The sequence below is a fragment of the Nyctereutes procyonoides genome, unplaced genomic scaffold (assembly GCF_905146905.1).
Source record: "Nyctereutes procyonoides isolate TBG_1078 unplaced genomic scaffold, NYPRO_anot_genome, whole genome shotgun sequence".
In the NCBI taxonomy this organism is placed as follows: Eukaryota; Metazoa; Chordata; class Mammalia; order Carnivora; family Canidae; genus Nyctereutes; species Nyctereutes procyonoides.
The window spans coordinates 12,002,994-12,029,078 of record NW_026575155.1 but is presented as its reverse complement, the minus strand read 5'-3'; positions in this window follow the sequence as shown (position 1 = coordinate 12,029,078).

Sequence of the window (26,085 nt, the reverse complement as noted above, 5' to 3'; positions counted from 1 at the left end):
TCTTTGCAGATGTAATCATATTAAGATAAGGCTGTCCTGGATTAGGGTGGGTCCTCATCCAAGAACTGCCCTCCTTATAGGAAAAGGGACATTTGGACATGGATACAGATGCATTAGAGCGTGCCATGAGATGACAGAGGTAGGGATTGGAGTGAAGGAACTTGAAGGAACTGCTGGCAATCCCCAGAAGGTGGAAGGAACAGGAAGGACCCTCCCCAGAGTCTTCAGAGGGAGCATAGCCCTGTGACACCATAATGTCAGACTTTTGGCCTCTAGAACTACAAAAGGGTACATTTCTATCGTGTTAAGCCCTCTAGTTTATGGTCATTTGTTCTGGGTGCCCAGGAAACTTATACAGGAAGTAGGCTGACAGGCTGGCATGGGTGCTTGTCTGAGAGAACTAATGTATGGGCCGCTCTGGGCCTGTCCCTCCGCTTGCAGACTTTTTTTCTCTCTGTCCCTCTCTTCCAGAGTGATCTATGTCTGAAACATGTGCTAGTGATGTTGCTTTCCATTCCAGAATGCAAAAGGAAGGCCAACCAAAATTTCATCTGGTGAAAGAACTCCACAGGGTATTTTAAAGAAAGACAAGAAAAGGACATATTTCCTTCCTTCCTTTTTCACATTTTCTCAATCTTGCTTGCTTACCTGTGTGTTGTTTGTTGACAGGGGTGCTAGACTTTAGGAAGCAGGTTGTTCAGGCTCTTGTTTCGATCTTTGAACATCGACATGTTTGTGGCACATACGCCTTTGGGGAGGAGAAAGCACGTTGCAATCACCTTTTCCTGCCTCTTGGAATGTGTCTCTGTGACTTCATGACAGAATGTTCTAACTGGGTTGGGCTGATTTTATGCTCCTTTCAACACTGCGCAGAAAAGTGTGAAGAATGAATGGAAATTTGGTCCTGGCTGTTGTGAATTATTTTTTTGTTTCTTCAGAAAGTTATTGTTGGACATTTTTACCAAAAGCAATATCTAGACCTTTCTATATGTCTCTGTCATCTATATTGTGTATCACTTGAGGGTCACTGGGCTAACTACTTTCAGGCTAGCTCCAGAAGGAAGGAAGTACATAAGTGAGTCTGAGCAAACAGTCCAGGACTAGAAGTGCTTTGGTCTCAGCCAGTATTTCTTAAGGGGGTGGGGTGGGGGCACTTCCAGCATGTTGGTTGTGCAGGATCATCCCAAGCCTGACTACAGCCAGTAAATAGGAATAGGAATCCCCGATGATTATGACGACTAAAATCCACTTACACACACACACACACACACACACACACACACACACACACACCATTTCTCTCTAGAAACTGCTTATTGCAGATGTTGTTGGTGCCCTTGGACATCACATCTGCACACAAAAGGCTGCTTGTTGTGAATGCCTGAGACTCTCTGCCTGTGGGTGGTGGTCAGGTGACAAAGCATACATGGGATACCTGGGAATGCTAGAGCATTTGCCCTGGTGGATGCAAATTGGTGGTGAATACTCCAGCTCCTCACCCTTGCTTGGGACAACCTGGAGGCGTGCTCAGCACTGTCTCCCAGTGCTCTCCAGGGGTACTGAGCTCCTACTGTCTACATGGTAGTCAACTTGGAATGCCCTTGTATTTGTTTGCTATGGCTGCAGTAAAGAATCACCATGCCTTAGTGATTAAAACAACATATATCCATTTCCTTACAGTTTTGGATTTTGGAAGTCAGAAATGGGCTAAAGATCAAGGTGCCAGCAGGGTGCATTCCATTCTGGAGGCTCTAAGTGAGGATCCATTTCCTTGCCTTTTCCATCTTCCAGAGACTGTTCACATTTGTTGGCTTGTGACTCCTTGCTCCACCTTCAAAGCCAATAACAATGGGCTCTCAAAGTCTGTCTGAAAAGGCTGAGTTTTTCCCATGTCGTCATCTCTTTGGTTCTCTCTTCTGTCTCCCTCTTGTCTTTTTAAAGACCCTTGGGATTACATTGGACCAAACAGGATAATGCAGGATACTCTCCTTATCTGAGGGTCATCTGGTTGACAAACAATTCCATCTGCAGACTTTCATTCCCTTTTACCTTGTAAACCCAAAGTACTCACAGATTCCAGGATTCAGGCATCTTTGGGGGGGCCATTTTTTCTGCTTATTGCAATAACCTTTGTTGGTTTCCTTTCCTTCTTTATCTCTCTATCCCACTTCCTCATTGGTCTTTCTTGGGATCACTTCCCAAATAAATTACTTGTATGAGGAGTCTTACCCCATAATCTGTTTTGCGCAAACCAAAATACCATGTAGAAGAGAATTACTACTTAGAACCACTGGCCTAGAGACTCCAGTAAATCATCAGGACCTAGTCTCTCTCTCTCTCTGTTCTTTTCCCCACCTTTGTCAGTGTTGGCAAGGTGCCTTAGGCAACTCCAGCTAAGCCAACAGTCTTCTAGACTTATTCCATTGGAAAAGAGAAGTCTGATGTTCTGACATTCCTTCTAGCTAGATTACTTTAGGTCATGTGCCTCTTCCTTACCTTAGGATTAAGGCTGTAGGATTGTGATGCTTTGATTGGCCAAGCCTGGACTATATCCTCTACTCCTAGAACTGAGAGTGCAGTCTCACCCAGGATCCATGGACTACTAGTGGAAGAAGGGTAGATTTGCAATAGACAAATTAGGAATTACTACTCAAAGAGGCAGCAATGAGTGCTTGAAAGGTAAATAACAAATATCAATGACATGGTCTTTTCTTTCTTTTGCCTCCTGTCCAAGCCCTGCCATGTGTGTATGAGTGTGTGTGTGTGTGGGGGGGCTATCTGTGCTCATATAACACAGAATACATGAGTGGGTCTTAGGCAATATCCAGTGAACACATTGTTGCCATTCCACAGATATTAAAACTGAGGGTGAAACAAAGGTAAAGAATTGTTGTCATACACTGACATTGTTGTCATATGTGAGAAAACCGTTCTCTCAATTCTAGACCCTGGGACCTGCCCTCTATGGTCTGATGTCTTCTAGGCTACAGCCTTTTGTAGCTCAGATAAATTTTCTATTAGCTGATACATCTGAGATGATAGTAGGAATTATCCTCCATTAGTAATTCATGTTTCTTTGTTGGTTTTGTCTTATCCTTGCCCAAAAGATACAGGGTGCCCCCAAAGGAAGGCAGTGTAGAAGCAAATTGAAATGTACACTCAATAGATCATATTGGAGATAATGTGCTTTGAAATGTGAATGCGATGGCCCACTTCATATGGCACAGAACACATTTCTGACAAAAGATGTGTAAACCTTCTCTGGAATGAGAAGAAGGAATAAAACAATGGATACCTTAGGTTTCATTGATGTTGGAAGAAGGTTTTGTCTTCAAACAGGGAAAAAGCATGGATTTGAAGGCAGACAGAACTGGGTTTGAATCTGAGCTCTGCCACACACCAGCTTTGTGGACTTTTGCACTAGCATGTGGCCACTGGAGGCCCATTTGCTCATCTGCTGTTTATGTGTGTCAGAGGTGGACTAGACCAAGCAAAGTCATAAGTGACATTCCCATGAAACGTCAGTTCCATTCTTTACAAGGCCTGTTTTGTCTTTTTTGCCTAACAGGATTCAAAATTTCCCCCTCTGAATGTTCTTTCCAATTCAGTGACATGGATATAGAGGGTACATCTTACCTGTGTTCATGCACTAACATGGATTACCTATTTTTTTTTAAAGTTAAAGATTTTTATTTATTTATTGATGAGAGATCCACAAAGAGAGGGGGAGAGAGGCACAGGCAGAGGGAGAAGCAGGCTCCATACAGGGAGCCTGACGTGGGACTCGATTCCGTGTCTCCAGGATCTGGCCCTGGGCTGAAGGTGGCGCTAAACCTCTGAGCCACCAGGCTGCCCTGGATTACCTATTGATGAATAACAAATGATCCCAAATTTTAAGGCTTAAAACGATAAATATTTATTATCCCAAAGTTCCTGCAGGTTGGGAATTCAGAAGTGGCTTAGCTGGGAAGTTCTGGTTCAGGGTCTCATGAGATTTCAGTCATGTTGGCCAAGACTGCTGTCCCTTGAGAGATAGAAATTGGAGGGTCAGCTTCAAAGGCAGCTTACCCTGTGGTCTGTAAGTCTGTGCTGATTATTGGCAATTCTAGTCTTCACAAACCTCTCCCTAGTCCTGATGGGATGTCCTCATGACACAGCAGCCTTCTGCTGGAGTGACACAAGAGAGCAGGATAGAATCTGCCAAGTCTTGTGATCTAGACTTGAAAGGCACACAGTCACTTCTACGGTAGCGTCTTGGTTATACAGTCAGTCCTATTCAAGTTGGATGTGAATACAACCACGTGGGTAGCTACCAATATAGAGAAGTCATCCCTTTGATTGATGTGTGACTTATAAAGTACTACGAGACTTGCTATAGCTACAGTTACTTATACACTCGAATCACTGTTGAAATCGATAACTCTGGTGTGTGACTGGTGCCATCAGAGAATTCCTGAGTTCTTCTTGAATGAATTTGCTTATGGTCCTTTTTGGCCAATCCATGGGATATACATTGTCAGGAGTGTGTGGGGTAGTAATCTACAGTGGCCAGTTCAATGGATGACGTAGAAAATGCCGTAGAAAACACATCACTCCTTCCCTAAAAGCCAAAAAGACGTGCACACTTAAACTGAGCAGTTAAGGCCCCTGTTTAGCGAAGGTGGAACATGTGCATCAGCTGAGTGAACTACCTACAAGTTCAGCCAGGAGAAAATTCATGGCATCAAGCCCAACAATCTCAGCCCAGGAAGACTTTGCTCCAGCAAGACTAAGTTTGCCTCAAAGAAAAGCAGTTACTCAAGAAATGTTGCTTTACTATGATGACCATAATGATGATCATGATGGTGACGGTGATGAGGATGAATAGTAATGACTTTAACCAGTGATGATGATGAATAGTAATGACTTTAAACATCTTACAGCTTCAGAAACAATAGTACAACAGATATTAATGTGGAGATAAGGAATCTCCTTTGGAACCCTTAGGTGATCATGTCCTTTTTGAAAAGTTAACACTAGGAAATAGGAATCTGTTCTCTCCATGCATCATTTATAATCTGCATTGTAAATTCATGAAGCATGGTTGTGGGAGTAAAGTTATTTCTCTGTGTGAAATATATAAGTTAGATCAACTCAGGATTTCTTGGGCTAAATATCTCTGTGGCCTTTTTCCTCCTCCTGAGAATGAGGCTGTGCTTGAATATTTTTTGGTATGTCTGTACTTGAAGGACTCCTTGAGGCCACTCATCGTGTTTCTCAACTTTTAATTCAGGTGAGAAGTTTAGCCAATTGTTCCCTCAAGCTGCCTTCTTTAAAATGGATCTAGAAACAAAAACCAAAATCATAAACAGCTTTCAATCCAGCCTCTTCTAAATAATTTTGAGGACCCTGGGGAGGGGTGTGGGAGAGTGTGAACTGTCGGTACACATGCTTTTGGTTGACTGTGTGAGTGTGCAGGGAATATTGAGAAGTGATGACTGGAAGTCAAATTTTCTATAAATTCTTTTTCATTCTCCTTGCACATGACAAGCACCACCATGGGGGTAGAAAGAGCTTTACATTAAGAGCTGGTGGATGATGTATGGAAGTGTTGAATCATATTTTGTACACCAGAAACTAATATAACACTGTATGTTAACTAACTAGAATTAAAATAAAACCTTTTTTTAAAGTGCCAACATAAAAAATTTTAAAAAATATATAAATGCCAACATACCTAAAAAATAGAAAAAGAAAAAGAGATGGAGAAAAAGTATGCAGAGGTAGACATTGAAGACCTTGGGTTTGACCCTGGGTAGTGGGGGTGTAGGTAGATGGTAAAGTGGAAGAATATTTTATTTTGATCTTATTTTTTCCTATTTTGTGATCTTTAGGTTGGTTGAGCATTAAACACATACATAAATGCCCCATAGGTTTTTTTTATTATTTATTTATTTCTAGGACAAGTCTAACCCAACATAGGAAGAAAGAACATAAGCAAATTGCATTGTTTAATGTAACATAACAATGGAAATTGGAAGGAGAGGTCTGGGGACCTTAAAAGCTCTTTAGGCTTTGGCATTTTAGTCTTTAAAATTAAAAAGTTGGTTAGGGTATCCCTAGGGCCATTTTTCAGTTCTAGCATTTTAGAATTCTCCTAAATGGGTCTCTGTTTTATGATTCTCAGCACCTACTGCTTTGGGTGACTACTCAATTAGTGATGGGTGCCCATCAAATACCCTCCAGCTGGCTCCTTAGGAAGGTGATGGTGTATAGGTGATAAGTTAGTATCTAAAAGTTTGTATTCATGTTACCCTTTTTTTTAATTTTTTTTAATTTACTTATGATAGTCACAGAGAGAGAGAGAGAGAGAGAGAGAGAGAGAGAGAGAGAGAGAGGCAGAGACACAGGCAGAGGGAGAATCAGGCTCCATACACCGGGAGCCCTATGTGGGATTCGATCCTGGGTCTCCAGGATCGCGCCCCGGGCCAAAGACAGGCGCCAAACCACTGCGCCACCCAGGGATCCCTTCATGTTACCCTTTGCATTAAAATAACTTGAAAGCATAGATTAAAAATTCATCTTTAAAAATATTTTATTTACTTATTCATGAGAGACAGAGAGAGAGGCAGAGACACAGGCAGAGGGAGAAGCAGGTTCCCTGCAAGGAGGCCGATGCAGGACTCAATCCCAGGACCCCAGGATTGTGCCCTAAAAGGAAGGCACTAGTCAACCACTAGGCCACTGAGGCATCCCCTAAAAATTCAATTTATAAATAAGAAAGATTTTGGTGGTAGGTATAGTTGTATGTGTTTGCAGCAGTTGTATGGGCGTTAAGGCCAGCTGCCCACTCGATATTCGTGTTTTCACCTTTCTTTTCAACAGAGGCCACAATGCCTGAGCTAAAGAAAAATCACTTACCTAGGCTTTCTTGCTATTGAAGAAGCTGTGGGCAAAGCTTAGGGCACAGAGAAGTAGCTCCCTCCTGATCACAAGAAATTGTTTTTTTTTTTTTCCTTTCACCTGGTTCCCTTTCTCCTCTTCCCACTGGATGTGGTCATGAGAACAATGAATTCAATTGCCATCTCATAAGAGGTGTCTTTCATCAGAAAACCACGGCAAATGCATTTAGATATTTGAATCAGAAACCATAGCTTCCGATGAGTTACAGAGTCATATGGAGTCTGCCTTGAAAATGCAGAGATGGGTTTGTGATCCAGCTGATTATCACACAGTCAGCCTATGGAACATGGGCCAAGGTGATTATCAATGCTTTTATTTATTTAATGTTAATTTATGCTTCTTCAAAGGTGTACCAGAAAGGCTGGCTGGTATGTTACATAAGGAAGAAGCTTCTGGTGAAAATGCACAGAAGACAAGATCATGCCTGTTGGCCAACCCAAAATCTATTTGCAAGCCTCCTTCATTCTTGCTCACTTCCATTATAGAGGCTGTCTTTTCTAGCTCCTTTGGTGGTTCAGGTGGTCATGTGTCATAGTTCCCTTCAATGAGACATAAGCAGACATCTTCATGGCAAGAGTTCTTGGAAGGAAGGGAGAGATATGGCTACCTCATTTTTCTTCCTTTCTCATTGGTCTGGGGAACCATCTTGCCACTATGAGTGCAAGGCTGTGAGATTAGCAGAAATATTGTCCTTGACGCTATTGTGCTTCCAAACCAACACTTGAAAGCCAATTCCTACAGACTTAGGAAAAAACTCTATTTGTTTCCATTCTTCTAAGTCCAATTTTTCTCTTACTTGCAGCTCAAAGCATTCCTGACAAACAATGTGCAAAATGAGAAACACGGGAACACATGGCCAACGGGAGATGAAAAAAATTCAGCATCAGGAATAATAAAAGAAGTGAAATTTAGGGATTTTTGAAGTGATGATCACATTCTGTGCATGTGGGGATCCTGGGGGATAAGTGTTCTCTTTCACTCCTGGTGGTGTTATGTATCAGCAAAGACTTTCTCAAAAGATGTGTATGAATTTATGAAGATCCCTCAAACAGTTACTACTCTTTGACCAAGTAATTTAACTCTTGGGAATCTTTCCAAGGACAGAGTAACAGGAACACAGATATACATGTATTGTGATCCAAACTTCGTAAGAAAGAAAGAAAATGTATCTTCATAGACATAGACTGCAGGGAAATAATACAAACGTGTTAAGAATTGTTGTCTCTTGTGTTGAGTGGTATGCTATTTTTTCTTTTTCAATTTTTGTAGAAAGAGCATGTATTAATTTGGAAGTTGGGAAAATACAACAGAAGTCATTTAAAAGAATAATATTAGGCCCAAGTCTCTATCCTTGGAATCCTACTGCTTTTGTGGAAATAACAGTGAAAACACCATTAGGAGGCTTTGGATATAGGTCCTTCTTTTAGTTTATTTTAAAATTTGCCAGGGAGGGGCTGAATTCACCAAATAGAGTCATCATATAAAGGACTCTGGGCATGATCGCACACACTCATATACTCACTTGCACTTGCCAATGGTTCTGGGAGTTAGCTAAGGATGTATGTTACCGTTCAGTTCCGAAGGAGACAGAGGAGAACCAAGTGTCTTCCTGAAGGTCATTCAGCCCTTAAGAGGCAGAGCCAGGGCCTGACCCGGCTCAGCTGACCCTAAGCCACTAGTTCCTGCTTTGACATTGGGATTTCTATCACGGAGGTAAGCACATCCCCAATGAGAGCCACAAACAAAGTTCCCTATAATCACAAGACAGATCAAGGAGAGAAGCTGGTTTTCTGTCCAGACAGGAAGACAGTGAGGAACACAGCTGTAAGCTGCACAAATTACATACGTTCCAAGCACTTATTTATATCAACTTCTCAGCCCCACCCGCCACCCACTTCTGTAACATAACCAATATGCAGAACCAGAAATCTGCCTTTGAGCTAAGTGCCAAGGCCACCACCAGTCACGGAGAGCAGATTGCAAATCATGTAAGCTGTGTGGACCTGCATCACGGCATGTGGAGGAGCTCGGGACCATGCAGAAGCCCGCACACCTACGCTCGTGTGAACCTCGGACAGAGTGGACTTGGACTCGAGTGGCTGTGTTCGCCTTAACTGATGAATCGATTCTCGCCATTGACATATGGTGCCACGAGCAAATTTTTGGTTTTGAAAATCAACTTCTCCTTTAGGGACAGGTGTGGCCAAGTCTACTGTGGGTTAGAATATTCCCAAAGAAGTGCTTGTTTACGAAAGAGATCGTTAAACCACCTTGAGGGATGATATAATCGTAGGGGAGCCTTCAGAGACGTAGAAGTAAGTATTGGAATGTGAGGCAGCAATGATATAGTTGTTGAAAATTAGGAGCAATGGTCAACAGGGTTCTTTCAAACCGACTGTTGGTGACATAAAAACTGGCAAATTCTTTCTAAAAGTAACCAGGAGCATCTGGTTGAGCATCTACCTTTGGTTCGGGCCATGATCCTGGGGTCCTGGGATCGAGTCCCACTTCGGGCTCCCTGCATGGAGCCTGCTTCTCCCTTTGCCTGTGTCTCTGCCTCTCTCTCTGTGTGTCTCATGAATAAATAAATAAAATATTCTAAAAAATTAAAAAAGTAAAAGTAACCAGGCACCACAAAATTATCTTCTGTGTGTTGAGTTTTTTGTGGCCCAGTCCACTCCCTGTGCAGTGTGGTGCTGGGTGGACAGGCTGGGGCTGGGGACCCCGGCTTTGGCTTCTGGGCCTCGCTCTTGCACTCTGCCAGGGACCCTCCCCTCGCTCAAAACCCGCGCAAAGCAAACTCAGCCCCATCAGAAGGAAGAGGGCAGGCCTATTCCCTTTCTTTATGGACCACTGCCCGAATTTCAGTAAGCTTATTCAGATTTATTTTACGCCCCGAACACCTGAGTCAGTGCTTATTTTTAAGCTGTCAAGGGATCATTCCAGAAATGAAAAAAGAAAAAAAACTTGTCTGTGTATACAGACCTTTTCCTTCTCTGCTCAGTCGATGTAAGTTCCTTTCCTCCCTATTTTTAATTTATTACTTTTTAAGTATCCTCTAAGTAGTAGATGTTTAAACACTTTTTAATCGGGGAAACTGCAGAGTGTAATTGCTGGTTTGGCAGGCGGTGGGGCTGGGAACCCCTGGCGGGTGGACAGACGTGCTCCGCTTGCAGCGCTATCTTAGTGCAGAAGCACCTGGGTCCTATCACAGGCCCCAGGCATCCTCTGTCAGGTTTGGGAGGAGTTCTTCATGTAGCCGCGGAGCTGGCTTCAACAGAAGGGACATGCAAAGAAGTCATCAGATCCTAATGTCATAGTAGTTAAGTGGGTAGGCCACGACGCGCTCCCTGAATGAAAACAAGGACCATTTGCATTTGGGGTGAAGGATTGCTAAAAGCTACAAAGTGTGCTGTCTTCTGGCTTGATTGAGAAAGCAAAGATGGAATCAATTAAGCCCCACCAAATCACGTCTGTCAGCTGTGAGTTGTCATGTGTGTTTATAGTTGCATGAGCCCTGGGAGCCTGTGCAGGCACAGCAGTCAAGGGAAACGGCACTGGGGGAAATAAATGCCAGCTCTCTACTCTTGCCATTTGTCTGTTCCTTCCAGAGTCGTAGGGAAGAACAAGTATCTCAAAACGAACACAGCAAGATACAGGCACCTTCTTGCTAAGCAATTACCGGAGGGGCAGGAGGTGATGAGCTGGCAACGCAGAGCACTCACTCACCTTTCGTGTTTTCTGCTACCCACCTTTGTCCCTAAATGTGTGTGCTGTGGCAAATCCACGTCCCAGCATGGCTATACAGCCACGTGCCTGGAGGTGGCCCTGCAGGAAGGCACGGGTGCACTTACCCATCCAGACAGGCCTTCAGTTTCCCCGGGGTTCCAGGTGATGCTCATACAGTTCTCGCCAGAAGGGTGCAGGCAAACGGCTGGGGCCCTGTCCCAGGGGCCCCTCTCTGCTGCTCCAAAGCTGTGGGACTCGAGGCAAGTTACTCAAACCAGCTGTGTGCCCTCTCCTTGTTGGTGTAATGAGAATAATGATGCTGCTCTCTACCCCCCACCCTCAGCACAGCACCTCTAATCCCCCAGAGTCTCCTAGGGGGTAGTTGCTAAAAATGCAAAGTCTGAAGCTCTGCTGGTTCAGGTGCTCTGAGTGGGGCTCTGGCATCTGCCTGTTGAACTCTGTCTGTAAGTGATGATGTGGAGAAGGACAGATGTCAAGTTAGGGGTCCCTTCAATAGTAAAGGTCGCAAGTCTCTGTATGATTTGTCATCTATGAGACAAGGAGGGAGCCAGATGACACCCTCTCCCAGTTTTTGTGTTGGCTTTGGTCTACTTGGTTTCTGCCCGGGGACACTGAGGCCTTGGCTGTTCCTGAGCTACACCAGCTCATCCCTCCTTGTCATCCTCGACGACTCAGGGGACGGGGACTAGGTGTGGTGATGCTGCTCAGTTATTCAGAGTGAGAGATGGGGGATGTGTGGGGGTGGTTGGGGAAGAAGAGCCCCTCCTCAAGGCCTGTCTTATTACCGGGTGCTGCTACACCCAGTCCCATGAAGCTGGGAGGCTTGGGGGTGAAATGAGTGAAGATTGTTCCCGGGGCTCCTGGGAGTCAGGACATCAACGTTGCACACACACCACCCCTCCCATCAGCACCACGCTCCTATCTCTTCCTTCATCTGTAAATGAAGGATAATAATACCCGAGGCTGTGCCCTGTGGGGTGATTAGAGGCTCCAGTGACACAGGACAGGAACAGGAAAGGGTTGTGACAACTACACAGTTTATCAAAAGCTCTTTTTTTCTACTTCCTGACCTGGTTCCTGTTTCCCTGCAACTCATTCATTCCCTTGGCCCTCATTCAACCCTTCAGTTTCATTAATGATGGAGAATGGGTTTGGGAATGATGGATGAGAATTAGAATAGTTCCTTTTTTCTTTTCCCATCATATTCTAGCTCCAGGAAGAATGGAAGGCCCAGGGACCTCCTGGGGATCTGTGGAAACCCCATCAGGCACCCCTAATCATGGAACTCTGTGTGCCCACTCCTGCTGGTGAGATTGGCCAATGGCATTACTATTTTTCTTTCTAATTTTGCACAGCTATGAGGCCTGCCATCATTTTCACCTCTCCCAACCTGACTGCTTGCTCTGCTGACTTCAAGCTCCAGCACCAGACAAAAAAACAGGCTGGTGGAGACTGTCCAACCAGCTCCCGCAACTGCATGCAGCGAAATCCCTGTAATAAATCCCTTATTTTATCACTTCCTAGTGCTTCTCTTTCCTAACCAAACCCTGGCAGATACAAGCATAATCCTATTTGCAAAATTGGACCTGGACTAACCGAGTGTTTTATATAATAGGCGACTCCAAGTCCATACTCTTCCGAGGCCCTTTGGGTTGAAGTCCTGCCGTTACCTGACTATTGCGTCTGATTTGTGTAGACCGGAGGCATTTCATTAAGGGTCCAGCTGATCTCCTTGTCTCAATTCTATGTTGTCTGATTGAATTCTGGGTTCTTGCCACATCCTCCTGCCTTTATGGATATTTAAATATCTGAGCAGTGACAGCCATCTCCTTCAGGCATCAGCCTTGGCTCATAGCTGTGATGTCCTAATGTGACCAAGGCCTCAGAGGAGCAGGGCTTGGCCAAATGACATCCGCTGATTGTGTTGACTGCTGGCTCTTTCTCTGTGGGGTCTCTGCAGGCCCTGCTGGGAGCGTTCACCTGCCCTCCCATGAGGTTTCCAGCTGCTGCCCTTCCTGACCCCTGGTTGTCAGAGATCCCACCTCCCAGAATCTCTTTGCTGTGGTCCCAGCAGCCATCCAGGAGGTTCCCTTGAACAGACTCTGAGATCTGCCCTCTCTCCGACAGGACTCATACCTGGTCCATGGGAAGCAGCTAAGCGTCCAGGGTGCCCATCACTAGAAGTTGACCTCATGCCCATGCGTTCCCATCCCATCTTTGCCCTGCTGCTGCAACCCTACAGCCTACAGCTTCCCATCATTGGGTTCTTCAAGCAAGTGTCAGATATTAATCCACCAGGCCTCCCCAAATCCAAGGTCTCCAATCAACTCATTGATGTGAGTCTCTTGGTCTGAGATGAAGGGAGATACATACTTCCACCCAGGACCCCTGCAATGTTTCTCCAGGAAAATCTTTTTCACAGGCTCTCCATCTCCAAAGCCTGACCTCTTTATATCCCTGATGTGAGTTATCTAACTAGTCCTTGACCATCTACATTTACGTGGAGATCTATTTTACCATTTACTTGTAATCTGAAATCTCCTACCCCAGGTGTCTTAGAGAAGGCATCCTATATAATACCATGTTCTGTAGATTGACAATACTTTCACAACAGGTCCCAGGGAGATGGTGCTCTCCCCAGAGTATTACATGTGGGGTCTGGGCCACAGGGAAGCCCCAGAGGAGACGTGGGCATCAGGGGCCCTGTCTGGTGACCACAGCTCTTGGATTCCCGTGACTTCCACTAATAGCTGTGATTTGAAGCTGGCCAAGCTGCCTTTCAGCTATAATTTATCTTCCTGCATATGTTTGCCTGGGCCTGTGAGAAATGCTGCTCAACCATCTGATGGTTGTTTCTCATTGGACATTTATTCATCAATATCATGTCAGGCTTTAGGCTGACAGCCACTGGAAAGAGCTGGAAGCCCAGGTGCCATACCTTAGTAGGGGCTACACTCCCAGCACAATGCTCCCTTCTCCTATCCTGCCTTAGTTGTCTAGCATCTGTATCACTACCTTGCTGCATCCTCTTCCATCTTTTTTTCAGGAATGCCTTTCCTTCTCTCCTGCCTCAAGAAATCCCCATTCATCAAGTTCTCTTGTCTCTGTAGCTAGATTACAAGTGACTCAATGTCATACAGGACACTTTGTCAGACTCAGAGAGGTTCCAGGATGGCTCAGAGCTCATACCAAGGCTTAGCAACACATGCAGAAAGGGATCAAGTTAGATGTTTCCAGTGGCTCTGAGCATGAGACATACAGCATTCAGAAATATTCTTTGAAGGGCAGGGAAAGCAGAACGCAGTAGAGAACTTGACTTTATTTGATCTTTAATCTTTAAGCTGGTATCTTCTTCCACCCTCTTTACCATAGAGAAGCCACCATCTTGGAGCTGAGGAAATTTGTTAGTGAGGTGCCCAAAAGACTCCCAAGGCTGGAGTTCCTGAGTTCCTGGAGAAGTAGAGGGAGGTAGTGAGAAGAAAAGCAACAGTGAGAAGCTGTGTTGTGCCAGGCATGCTCTCAGCCCCTGCCATGAATTCCCCAGTGTTCGCTCTCCCAACTGCTCAATGTGGTGGTGGATACTCTCATCAAGAACCCACTTCAGCGACTTCACAGTCTGGTGATAGTGTCTTCCCCAAGGTCATGGCTCATAAGTGGCAAAACTAAAATATGAACTAGGAGGTCCTCCTCCGGAGTCCACACTGGGCATCCCTCTATTGTAACTCCACTGGTTTTGCAGCCTGGGAGGCAACAGGACAAATCCTCATCCTGCTACTCTCCAGTAGGCTCTGATTTGGGGCAGATCACTTGCTGTATCCATCAGTCTCAATTTCTAAATTGAAGATGAGCATGGTAACAGTTGGCTGTGAAGGTGAGAGAGGGAATAAAATGTTGAGGATCGATTGATGGAAGAGACCCTCCTGCTTCCTCTCCTCTTGCCTCACACAAATGCATGCACCGAATAGTTTATCCTGGTAAGGGATAAAGCAGGTCGTGTTAGTTTGGCACGGGTTCGAACCTCCCAGAAAAGAAACAGCATCTGAAGAGATGCACGGTGTGTGCAGCGGGGGGCCAGGGGCGGGGAGGCAGAGCAGAATCGGGAGTCCCGACCCAATGTGTGTCCTCATCAGGAAGAGCCAGCTGACCTGGCTTACTGCACCCCCACCGCCTGTTGCACCCACCATGTCACGGTGATCTTTCAGGTGACTTCCCCCTTTTCACTGACTACTACACATTTCCCCCTTAAAAATAGCACTTTATTGATTTTTCTTTTGCTAAAACATAATTTATGTTCACAGGGTAAATTTTACAAAGCATAGGCAAAAGTAGAAAGCTCAGAGTCACAACCATGCCAACCTCTTGGTTACTCACCATCTCTCATTCTCAGGATTGAACAGGTAATTTTTCTTTCTTTGACTTGTTACTATTTTGCTAGACCCTTCCCCGTGAAGCTGATGCTTCCCACTGATCTTCGGCCCACACCCTTGGGCCAAGGGACACAGGTGCGGGTGCAGTGACGGGTCTGGGCCCCACATGGGTATCCCAAAGAGACATTCCAACCCACTGAGGATACAACAGAGTCACTTGCTGCACCCAGCATTCTCCTTCCTGGCCCATTCTCTACAGTGGCCCTCTCTTGTCTATGCCACCTGCTATTCACCTGTCACTCTGCCACCACAGGACTGTTGCAAAGGCCCCCACTGCTCTCCTGACCTCTTTACCCTCCCTCCATTTCTTCTCTGCACCTAGGCCACTGGTCCTTCTACAGTGCAAACCCTATCCCATCACTCTTCGCCCGGAAGCCATGCATCGTGCACTTTGGCCCACAGGATGAAGTCCTGCCTCGCCTGCCTTCTCAACATGGACCCTAGTGTCAGCAGGGCCAGATAAACTCCAGGCTCTGACTGCAGCTCTGCTCCCCCAGCCCTCCTTCTCCTTTCTTCACCTCCTGAGGTGGAGCCTGGTCAACCTCCCCATCTCAGAGTGAATGCCACCTCCGTGTCCCCAGTAGATGATTTTGGGGCTCTGCTTGCCTCCCGACTCCTGGACTCCCTGAATCCCCATCTCCAGGATGGCGACATTAGCTTTGGTTCCACCTGGCCCCCACTTCATTGAGCAGGGGCTTTTGGGTCTGAATTAGGAGTGGGCACTGCTGGCTCATAAAAGAATCAGGACTGGCACCTCCTCTCTGATCTCTAAGCATTGAGGTGACTGGACCACGTTCCTAAGGTCCATGAGAAAGGGTGAAAGGTAATATTATTCTTTCTCATGGCTTTAATTGTCATTAGGGTGACTGACCATCCCAATGTGCTTGGGACCGAGCTGTTTCCCTGCTTGCAGGACCTGGAGTGCTGACACCAGAAAGCCCCAGGCAAGCTGGGATGAGCAGGTCGCCCCAGATACCATCTAGTGCTGGGAGTTTCACAGATTTGCATGTGCAGCCCCAGCCTCTCCCCTGACTCCAGATCCTGGGATCAAACACCTAGGTGGGGTTGGGGTGACTGGGTGATGGGCACTGAGGAGGCAATGGGCGGGATGTGCACTGGGTGTTATGCTATATGTTGGCAAATTGAACTCCAATTAAAAAAAAAAAAGAAAAAATACACCTAGGTGGTATTTCTACCCTGATGTGTGGTGGGCATCTCATCCTTGTGGTCCTATCCCCCTGCCTGCTGAGCTCACTGGACTCCACCCATCCTTAAACTCCACCCATCCTGCTTCCTGCCCCAGGACTTTTATACTTGCTATGTCTTCTGTCCCCTGCTCTTCCTCTTTCAGCCTGAGTTTCTTCCTCACAGAGTCCTTTCCAGATCTAAAGCAGCCCCCCCCTTCCCTGCTATTATTCTCATGCTGTCCTATCACCTGGCTTATATCTCTCCTGATACTTACCCAGCCAGAAATCATTCTGCTCACGGTGCTAGGATGGAAGCCCATGACGGTGGGGAGTTTGTCCTGTTTGTCTACAACAGGGCCTGGCACACAGGAGGCTCAACAATTTTGATGAATGGAAGAACTAATCGATATATTGGAATAAAAATGTACTTGAGAGACAGAACCGAACGATTTTCCCAGAACAACTTCTGAGTCGGAGGATATTATTCACTGACAAAACGTCATGACTCTTCCATCATTTTATTTATGTATCTTCCCTCTCCACATCTCGAGAGGGCAGCCAACGGTGGAACTTTTCCTACTAGAGTATGAATGCAGAGAGCAAATTGGGAGATTTGTCATCAGCCCTGGAAGAGATCATTCAGCATTTTACTGGATAGACCAAAGGATCATTAATTTTTTGAGATTTTATTTTTTTTTTAGAACAGTTTTGGATTCAAAGCAAAATTAAGGGGAAGGGACAGGGAGTTCCCATACACCCCCTACCCCCACACCAGCACAGATTCCCCCGCTACCAACACTCCTCACCAGAGGGTACATTTGTTACAACCGATGAGCCTGCATTGACACGTCATAATCATCCAGGGCCCGTAGTTGACATTGGGGTTCACTGTTGGTACTGCACATTCTGTGGGTTTGGACAAATGTCCTAGAGAATAGTTTCACTGTCCTAAAAACCCTCTCTCTTGGCCTGCTATCCACCCCTCCCTTCCTTCCACCTCAGGCTAGCACTGACCTTTTTACTGTCTCTATCCTTGTGTCTTTTTCAGAATGTCACACCAGACTGGTTCCCTTTACTTAGTTCTAGGCATTTAGTGTCCCTCCATGCCTTCTCCTAGCCTGATAGCTCATTTCTTTCTAGTAATGAGTAATATCTCATTATCTACATGGACCACAGCTTATCTATTTATCTACTGAGCTTTGCATTCCTGCCGGGAATGAACGAGAGTTCCTGTTGTCTCTACCAGCACTTAGCGTTGTCACTGTTCTGGATTTTGGTCATTCTAACAGATTTGTAGTTTTGTTAATTTTTAAAGTAAGGAAAATATAAAATACTGGCATCAAAACAGTTTTTAATGATGCTTCTAGACATGGATATCATTGTTAAAGTTTGATGTGATGCTTCGGGGTTGGGTTTTTTTTTTTCAATTAATAGGTGCATTTTGATTTTTATAAAACCAGTGTAATAGTGCATATTTTGTTGGTAACTGCTTTAATTTTTACTTTGTAAGCCATGATAATCTTTATATACACCATTTTTTAATTTTTAATTTTTTAAAAGGTGTTTTTTATTTATTTGACAAAGAGAGAGAGCACAATCAGCGGGAGTGGCTGGCAGAGGGACAGGGAGAAGCAAACTCCCTGCTGAGCAGGAAGCCTGATCAATCCTGGGACTCTGGGATCATGGCCTGAGCCAAAGGCAGACCCTTAACTGACTGAGCCACTCAGGCGTCCCTACACTATTTCTCATAGTTGCATGATATCCCTTATATACATGAATCTTAAAATCTAACAAGATTGAGACAAACATGCTAGTGAATATGTCTTTGCATAGATTTTTGTCATTCCCTGTAATAAATTCCCTGCAGTGAAATTAGAGGGCTGTGAAGTTCTTAAACTTTTGATATTTATAACTAAATAACTCTATGGAAAGGTTAAATGAATTTTTATTTCCCAACATATGAAAGTATATCTGTTCTCAAATGTCACCAATATTAAGTTTGGTGAATTTAAAAAAATGTTTGCCAATTTGGATCTATTTTACTGTGGTTTAATTTCCACTTCTTTGAGGATGGGAAATGTAGTTTTTTTGGCATTGCCTTCTGGAAGAGAGAGTAGAATTTTTTCTATAGACTGTCATACGTGTCACTAAGGAGGGAGCACAGTGGGGTGATGAGGAGACAATGGGTGGGTGGGGCTGGGTGGGGGAAGGAGGGACAGCCAGGTGCTGAGTCTGATCACCTGAAAAGGTTCAGGGGTCCTTTGCTCCCATGCTTCTTAAATTCAAGTTGGTGAGGAGAGAGATGGGCACTGACTTTAATGTTCAACAGAGACAAAGAGGACCGTTTATTTAAATTTAATTTTTACCATCATCCGTCAGTGCCCAGGGCAGTGCTTGGCACTGAATATACTGCTCCTTTGACTAAAGCTTCAGCTCCAGGATAGTTTCTCTGAATCCTTGAGAACTTTCCATGGGTATGGGGATCTCAAAGTCCATCTCTGGCATCAGAATGGATGGAGATCCATCGTCAATAATTAAGCCAGAGCTTTGCCAAGAAGGTCTGGACATTTATGAAAGTATCTCCAGCTTCAGAAGGCGGACCAAGTGTCCCACTGCCACTTTCCATAGAGGATGGAACCAGGTAGGCTGAGACTGCCAGTGGTGTGGAGGCAACTCCAAGGGACGGCAAAAATCTGTGCTCCCACTAGGGTGAGGACCTGGGGAGAGGGGCTTTCTCCACCTAGGGATGGAAGTAAACACAAATCCCTTCTGTTGTGGTTCAATTCTTGTAAGTGAGTGGCCTACCAGAGGAACACTGTAGTTAAATCTCATATCTGAGCTTTATAAAGATGCTAACGACTAGGGTGCCTGGGTGGCTCATTTGGTTAAGCATCCGACTCTTGATTTTGGCTCAGGGCATGAGATGGAGCCCCACATTGGGCTCTGTGCTGGGTGTGGGGCCTGCTTGAGATTCTCTCTCTCCCTCTGCCCTTCCTCTCTCTCTCTCCATCTCTAAAAAGAAATAAAAATAAAAAAAAAATAAAGACGTTACCTACTATTTTGCAAGGTACCAGGCCTGTCTGATGCTCATGTGTAATCCTATATAAGATTGTTCCATGCTGTTTAAAGTCTATTTGCAAAGAGGACCAACATCTATAATGGTCTATTTTATGAGAAGAAAAAAAAAAGGAAAGGAGAACAATTTTGTAAATGTCTTTCTTTGGAATTTTCACAAGACTACGATGTTTTGTTTGATTTGAATTGTTCACTGTTCTTCCTGGTTTGAAATTATGGAGAGTGTATGGAAACGCAGTCTGTCCAACTCTGTCAAAACTTGACTTTCCAAATATTTAATGTTTAACTTTGCCAAGTGGTTTTCACACCCAGAATCTATTTCCAGAACCGCAAAGGGATTCCTCCCTTCTTTCTCATTTGGGCGTGGAGACCTAGCGAGTGGACAGGCGGATCCCGTTCACCAGTAGAAGCAAACTTCCTAAGTGAGCCAGCCGTGAGTGCCAGCCCAGAGGAGCGCTCAAGTGCATAAAGGCACTCATCCATTTCTTGCTCATCCTTCCTGATTCCTGAAAGCACAAGCAGACGTAGATGGGGAAGTAGCTTCTAGAAAGGTGTTTTTATGCAGTTAGAAATCTCTTTAGGTGTCCTGAATTAATCCCTAGGTAGGCAATAGCATGCTTGATTTAAAGACGTCAAAACATTTTTTTAAATTAGACCTTCTTCCATCAGAGTGTTGAACTAGATACATTTATTAAACAGTGCAGAACACAGCATTTTTATGCTCACTGATGATGGTTTAGTGGGAACAAAATTTAAATTTTCTGTATTTTAGACATCTCATCTCCTCATTAGCAAGTGGTGATATGTGCAAGGTGGGACAGCCCACTCCAGAGTAATTTTTTGTAAATGATTAATATTTTCATCCAATTATTCATTCGCCAAACATCATTTGTGCTTCAGCCTGGGATTGTTGTTCAGGAAGAGAAGATGAATAGCAAAGTCAAATGGAAACCCAGAGGCATCCACTTTTTAGTTCTCATCCATTGTCATTATTACTCTGTTTTCCTCTGAAGATAGAGGATGTTGCATTTGTAAACTAATCTTTTTTTTAGATGGGATAGGTACTGGTTTCTTTTTTCTCTTTAAACATTTCTTCACCTTAGATGTTTAAAAGATGAACATTTAGTTGTGCTGGTAACAGAAATAATAATGTGCCTTCATAAAGCCCATGAAATTAATATGCACGGTGCACTCTAAATAAGAATGTCATTGTCCTTTTGGTGTTGGGACTATTAAGATACAAAATGGGAGCAAGCCAATTCCAGGTATAACAGAAGCCAGGGGGTCCTGAGCAGAGGAGGGACTTGTTTCTATTCACATTTTGAAGAATAGGGAGGCAGAGAGTGGTAAGGAGGCTCTTTCAGTGATGCAGGTAGGAGAGGAAGGACTCAGATTCAGAATGTGTTTTTAAAGGTGAAGGTAATAGGATTCATGGATGGATTGGATCTGGAGCATTAGAGAAAGAGAAGAAACAAGGACAATTTCTAGGTTCCTGCACTGGACAACTATACTGGGCAACTTTTAGTTTCCTGCACTGGGCAAATGGTGCTATTTGTGACAATGAAGAGGATGGTTAGATCAGAAGAGGACACCTGGGAGGCAGTGATCAACAGCACAATTTTGACTGTTAAGTGGGAAACACTGCTCTCAAGTTGGGTTTCCTAGAAGGAGTCCCTGGACTGGAGATTCCTGTGCATGTGATTTAGAGGGTGGGTTCTCAGGAGAAAAGTTATGTGGGGTAGAGCAGGGACCTGATGCCACAGGGAACTCTTCAGCATGAGTGGCACTGTGGCATGGTCTCTCCTTGATGCAAGCAAGCAGGCTGGGTTTTTGTACCCCCGTAACAGCGAACTGGCTAGGGTACTCACTCACCTCTTTGAGGGCATAATCTCCCCAACATTTCTGGATGAGGTGTCTTTCATCAGCCCTCATCTCTCAGCAGCCATGGGGATTCTGTGGAAAGGATGCAGTTTTGAGCTACTGGCAGCCAATATGTACAACCCCCGAGTGAGGGACACACTGGCTTGCAGAAGGTCTATTACACTGCCAGGTAGACAACCAAGTAGAGGAGTAGAGTAGACAACTGGAGCTCAGAGAGGAAATTGGAGCTTGGGGGGATAAAGGTAGGGGAGCAGCAGTGTGTAGCCTGGTATTTAAAGCCATGAAACTAGCTGAGAACAAGTCAGGAGGTAATGGGATGCGGAAGAGAATAGCCTCAAAAACTGAGGCCTCTAGCAACTCAACATTCAACATTCAAGGGTTGAAAGAGCAAGAGGAACCCACAAAGGGACCTGGAATGGAGAGACTGGTGAGGTCGGAGAAAAATCTGGACAGAAGGCGTCCCAGAGCACCGTGGGCAATGTGTGCCTGGAAGGAGGGTGGCCAAGTAAGGGGGCATTGAGAATGGACTCCTTGAGTTGGGCAAAAGGGAGGTTATCGGTGAGCTCAGTAAGAACAGTCTGAGAAGAGTGATAGAAAGTGAATCCAGGCCAGGATGGGCTCTACAGAGAAAGCATGCTGCAGCAACAGGACAGACTGTACACACTGGAGGTGGGCTGCTCCTGATGGAAGGCAGTGCGTCAGGGAATGGGTGCGAGGCAGCCAAGAGGGGATGGAGGTGAAGAGGCAAGAGCTTGCTCATCAAGGCCTTGGATGCCATGTCAAAAAGCTGGGATTTTAGGCAACAGGAGAAACCACTGGAACGATTTTAAGGAGAGAATAAACATAGTGGGATTTGTGTCTCATTCTGGAAAAAATTTTATGCCCTTGTATGTAGGTTTGTGTGCCTACACTGCACACCCTTTTTAAAGTCATAGGAAATCATCATGAGGGTGTGTCTCCATAACTGTAGTTTCATTGTATTTTCCTGCAGCTTAGAAGAGTTTTCACCTCTGTAAGTCTCTGAGCCAGCTTGGATACTCACTTTCAATTTCTTTCAACACTTTTTTTTTTTTGAGACAATGGTGCTTAGAAAATGATACAAAAAATAAGAAAAAAAGGAAAATTATTAAGAATTTCTCCCAGGAGTTTTAACATTCTCATCAGCATTTTCTTCTTGATTCATCCAAAGAAATCTTTCTTTGCAAAATGGGTTAAGCGTTGTTGTCAGATAGCCCTGTGAGTTTGACATGTCCAATTTTACCCATATTTTAGCCAGCTGAGTTCAAAACAAGGACCATAATTTCCTGGAAACATCTGGTTCTCTATCCACCATCTGGCATGATCTTGGTAACTCTTAACTGTTATTTTGTGCCATTTTATCAACTTTTATTTATTTTACATTATTCATTCGTCTTGGAAAGGAGTCCTTAATGCTTATCAGAACACACTTCTTTCTAGTCTCCTTCCTTTTAAAAACAGTAGAGCTCAGTTGTACTTTTGTTCTAAGAAAGCAACAAAAATGTTTCATACTTAAGCTCTCAGGCCATGCTGACTTGGTATAAAAAAGTTTTCTTCAGTATATTTTCCCTAAGGGTGCATTAGAGTTTTTTGTTAACCAAATCTTACTGGCTTTCTGACTGTTGGTGGGAATATACATTTGTGTGATTGCTTTGGAACACTTGGAAGAATCTACTAGATCTGACAATTTAGAAACCTTATAGCCTAGCAATTCTATTCCTGGATGTGTACCAAACAGGAATGTGTACATGTGTTTGTAAAAAGAAAAATACCAGAATATTCATAGTGGCACTAGTCATAGTGGTGCCCAAAGGAAACCTCCAAATGCTCTTCAGCGCTGGAGTAGATAGATTGATCATGGTATATTCGCAAAACGGAATACTATACAGTTGGAAGAATGAATAAAATACAAACACATGCAACAATATGATTGAATCTCTTAAGCATGATATTGGGTAAAGTATATACTATTACTATTCCATTTATAAAAAGTTGGAAAATAGGCAAAATGAATGTATGGTAGTGGAAGCCAGGCTAATGGATGTCTTTGGGGAGACTTAGTGGCTTGGAAGGGTCACAAGGGAAGACTAGCACAGACATCAGTCATGTCCTATTCTTGATATGCTTGCTGGTTACTCATGTGTATTAACTCTATTCAAGTCTTTCAAATGGACATTTTTGATTTGTTCATTTTTTCTGTACAGATGTACTTCAATCTAATACCCTGTAATAATAAATTTCCCTCTTCATAAACTGGCTAGTTTGGTATAGAAGTAAAACACTTTACCTGGTGCAATATGCAAAAATGTGCCCATTATGTCCCACCGTGAGAAAGGAAATATTTGCTCCCTGAGCCCTGTTTCCTCCTCTCAAATAAAAACATTAAATGACTTGGGGCACCTGGGTGGCTCAGCCAGTTGGGCGTCTGCCTTCAGCTCGGGTCATTGTCTCAGGGTCCTGAGATCGAGCCACACACGGGGCTCCCTGCTCTGCGGGAAGCCTGCTTCTCCCTCTACTTCTGCCTGCTGCTCCCTCTGCTCCCTCTGCTTGTGCTCTTTCAGTCAAATGAATAGATGAAATATTTTTAAAAAATTAAAAAAACAGCCCGGAAAGCATAAAAAGAAATAAGATATTAGGACTAATTTTAAACATATTAATAAAAGTAAATGTGATAAATTTATCCATAAAAGGAAACTACTCTGAAAAAAAAAATGAAACAGAACATCATGTCTGTGCTTTCTTAGTGGCTTCCTACCAACTCAAAGGATATTCGATTTCAGAACCACAGTTGAATTCTCACCTCTGATTTAGTCCCAAACCTCAGAGCACCCTAATCCTCTTTTCTTTCTTGAGGATGTTTCTTTAAGAGATGTATCAGAGAAATAGTTCACCTCAGTCATCATCTTTGAACACTGAGCAGCTTCAACTTTCCATATGACATCCTCCCAGACTTCTCAGTGTTCCCAGTTGGCATCTTTTTTTTTTTTTTACTCTTGGCACACTGGGTCCACTCCTTACACCGAACCATTAGCCATAGCCTTGCATCCTTTCTCTGTGCTTGTCCATTCCACCTGGCTTCAGGGACTTCTGGCAGCCCAGCTCTCGCCCAAGAAGCCAAGCTCCTGGAGGACTAGAGTCATTGCTCTTCTTCCCTTTTGGCTTTTGGCTTCACAGTCAAGTTCTTTATGGGTGCTTGGTAAATGGTTATTGCGGAATGATATCCCCTGGGTGTCGGTGATGCAGATAACAATGTTGAACATATTCTACCTCTCAAGAGCATCCTTTTAAAACCTAATCTGTGCAAACAGAATGCATAAGAATGTGAGTTCTAATGTGAGTTCACAAGCACAGAAGTTCAGTTCTGAGGCTGGATTCCCATTTGGAGTTTTGAAAATTATCTCATTTGGTACCTGGAGACCTTCCCACTATAGAGAATTGTAATTGCTGCTGAGACACTCTCAGCTTCCCCTTGATTGCAGCCAGAGGGATTGGATTTGAGTGTGGATTTACGCCCTTGACCACCTTTCCTACAGGGGAGGAGAAATGTGTCAGGTTCTTTTTCTTTGTAACCATCAAGCTCTTAATTAATCACGACAAGAGTGACATGTTCTCAGCTTCCACCCAAATTGAACCATCTCATATTTTCTGATTTCTTATTTTGAGCTTCATTTTTCTCATAGAATCCAGTTTCTCTAAACATTAGTATTTTTAAACCAATGATCTGCTATACATTTGACATATTAATCCTACTGTTATCAAGTTCTCTGAAGATTGAACAACAATGAATCATTTTGTGATTTAGAAAAGTTCTTTTTTCCCCCATGGTGCTACATAATTTGACAGGCTTCCTTAAGAATGTCAGAGGGTGCAGAGTTCACATTTAGCATGATTATGCTTCATCCAGAAGAAAGATTTTTCCAGATGGTTTGGAAGGCTAAGGGGCAAAATTTGGGAGACCAGGAAAAATTCCCGGCATATAATTTATGGGAAATGCCTGTTCAGTCCTTTTTACAAAATCCTTTCTTCCTTCCACTTTTGTCCTAGTCTGTTATCTGAAACTTTCTTTTCATGGGACTTGAACCTCTATGCCTTTTGTAGGCAACTTTTAGCCCCTCTGAGTGCTGGGGGACAGTATTCCTAATGTAGTTTGTTTATTAGATATGATCAGGAATTTGCCATTTTTGTAGGTTAAAGCTGTCAAATATCAGCAATTTCATATGGCTTGATCTAATTATTGGTTCTTGTGATTGTGTTCATTCATTCCTCAAACATTTGTCCAGCACCTGTCATGTGGCTGACACAGCACTAGGCTGTGAAGCTACAGCAGGGAATAAGACACAGCCCTGTCCCCTGAAAACCTAACAGGGAGCAGCTGCACAAATGTCAGAAATTGTGTACAGAGTGCAAAACTAACACCATGATTGAGAGCTAGGAGTCATGGTGGGGCACTTGAGTCAGTGCTGGGGTACAGTTGGGGTGAGCAGTGACCCTGGCAAAGGGAGTGGGAGTTGGCCAGCTGAGGGAGAGATAGGAATGTAAAAATAACACCCTGGTTCTGGAATGTTCCAAGGTCTGGGGTCTGGAATGTTCCAAGGGGAACAGGACACACTTGCCTGGTGGAAAGAGAGAGCCTTTGGGGGTGTTGGGGATCTCTGAGACAGAGAAGATGAGTAGAGGTTTGTAAACCATGCTATGGTTTTGGAACTTTTTCCAAGGGCAATGGGGAGGAGCACTTTAAACTGAGACATGGTTAATATGTGTGGTTTGAGGGATAGTGGGAGGGGCCAAAGTTGTGACAGGGAGGA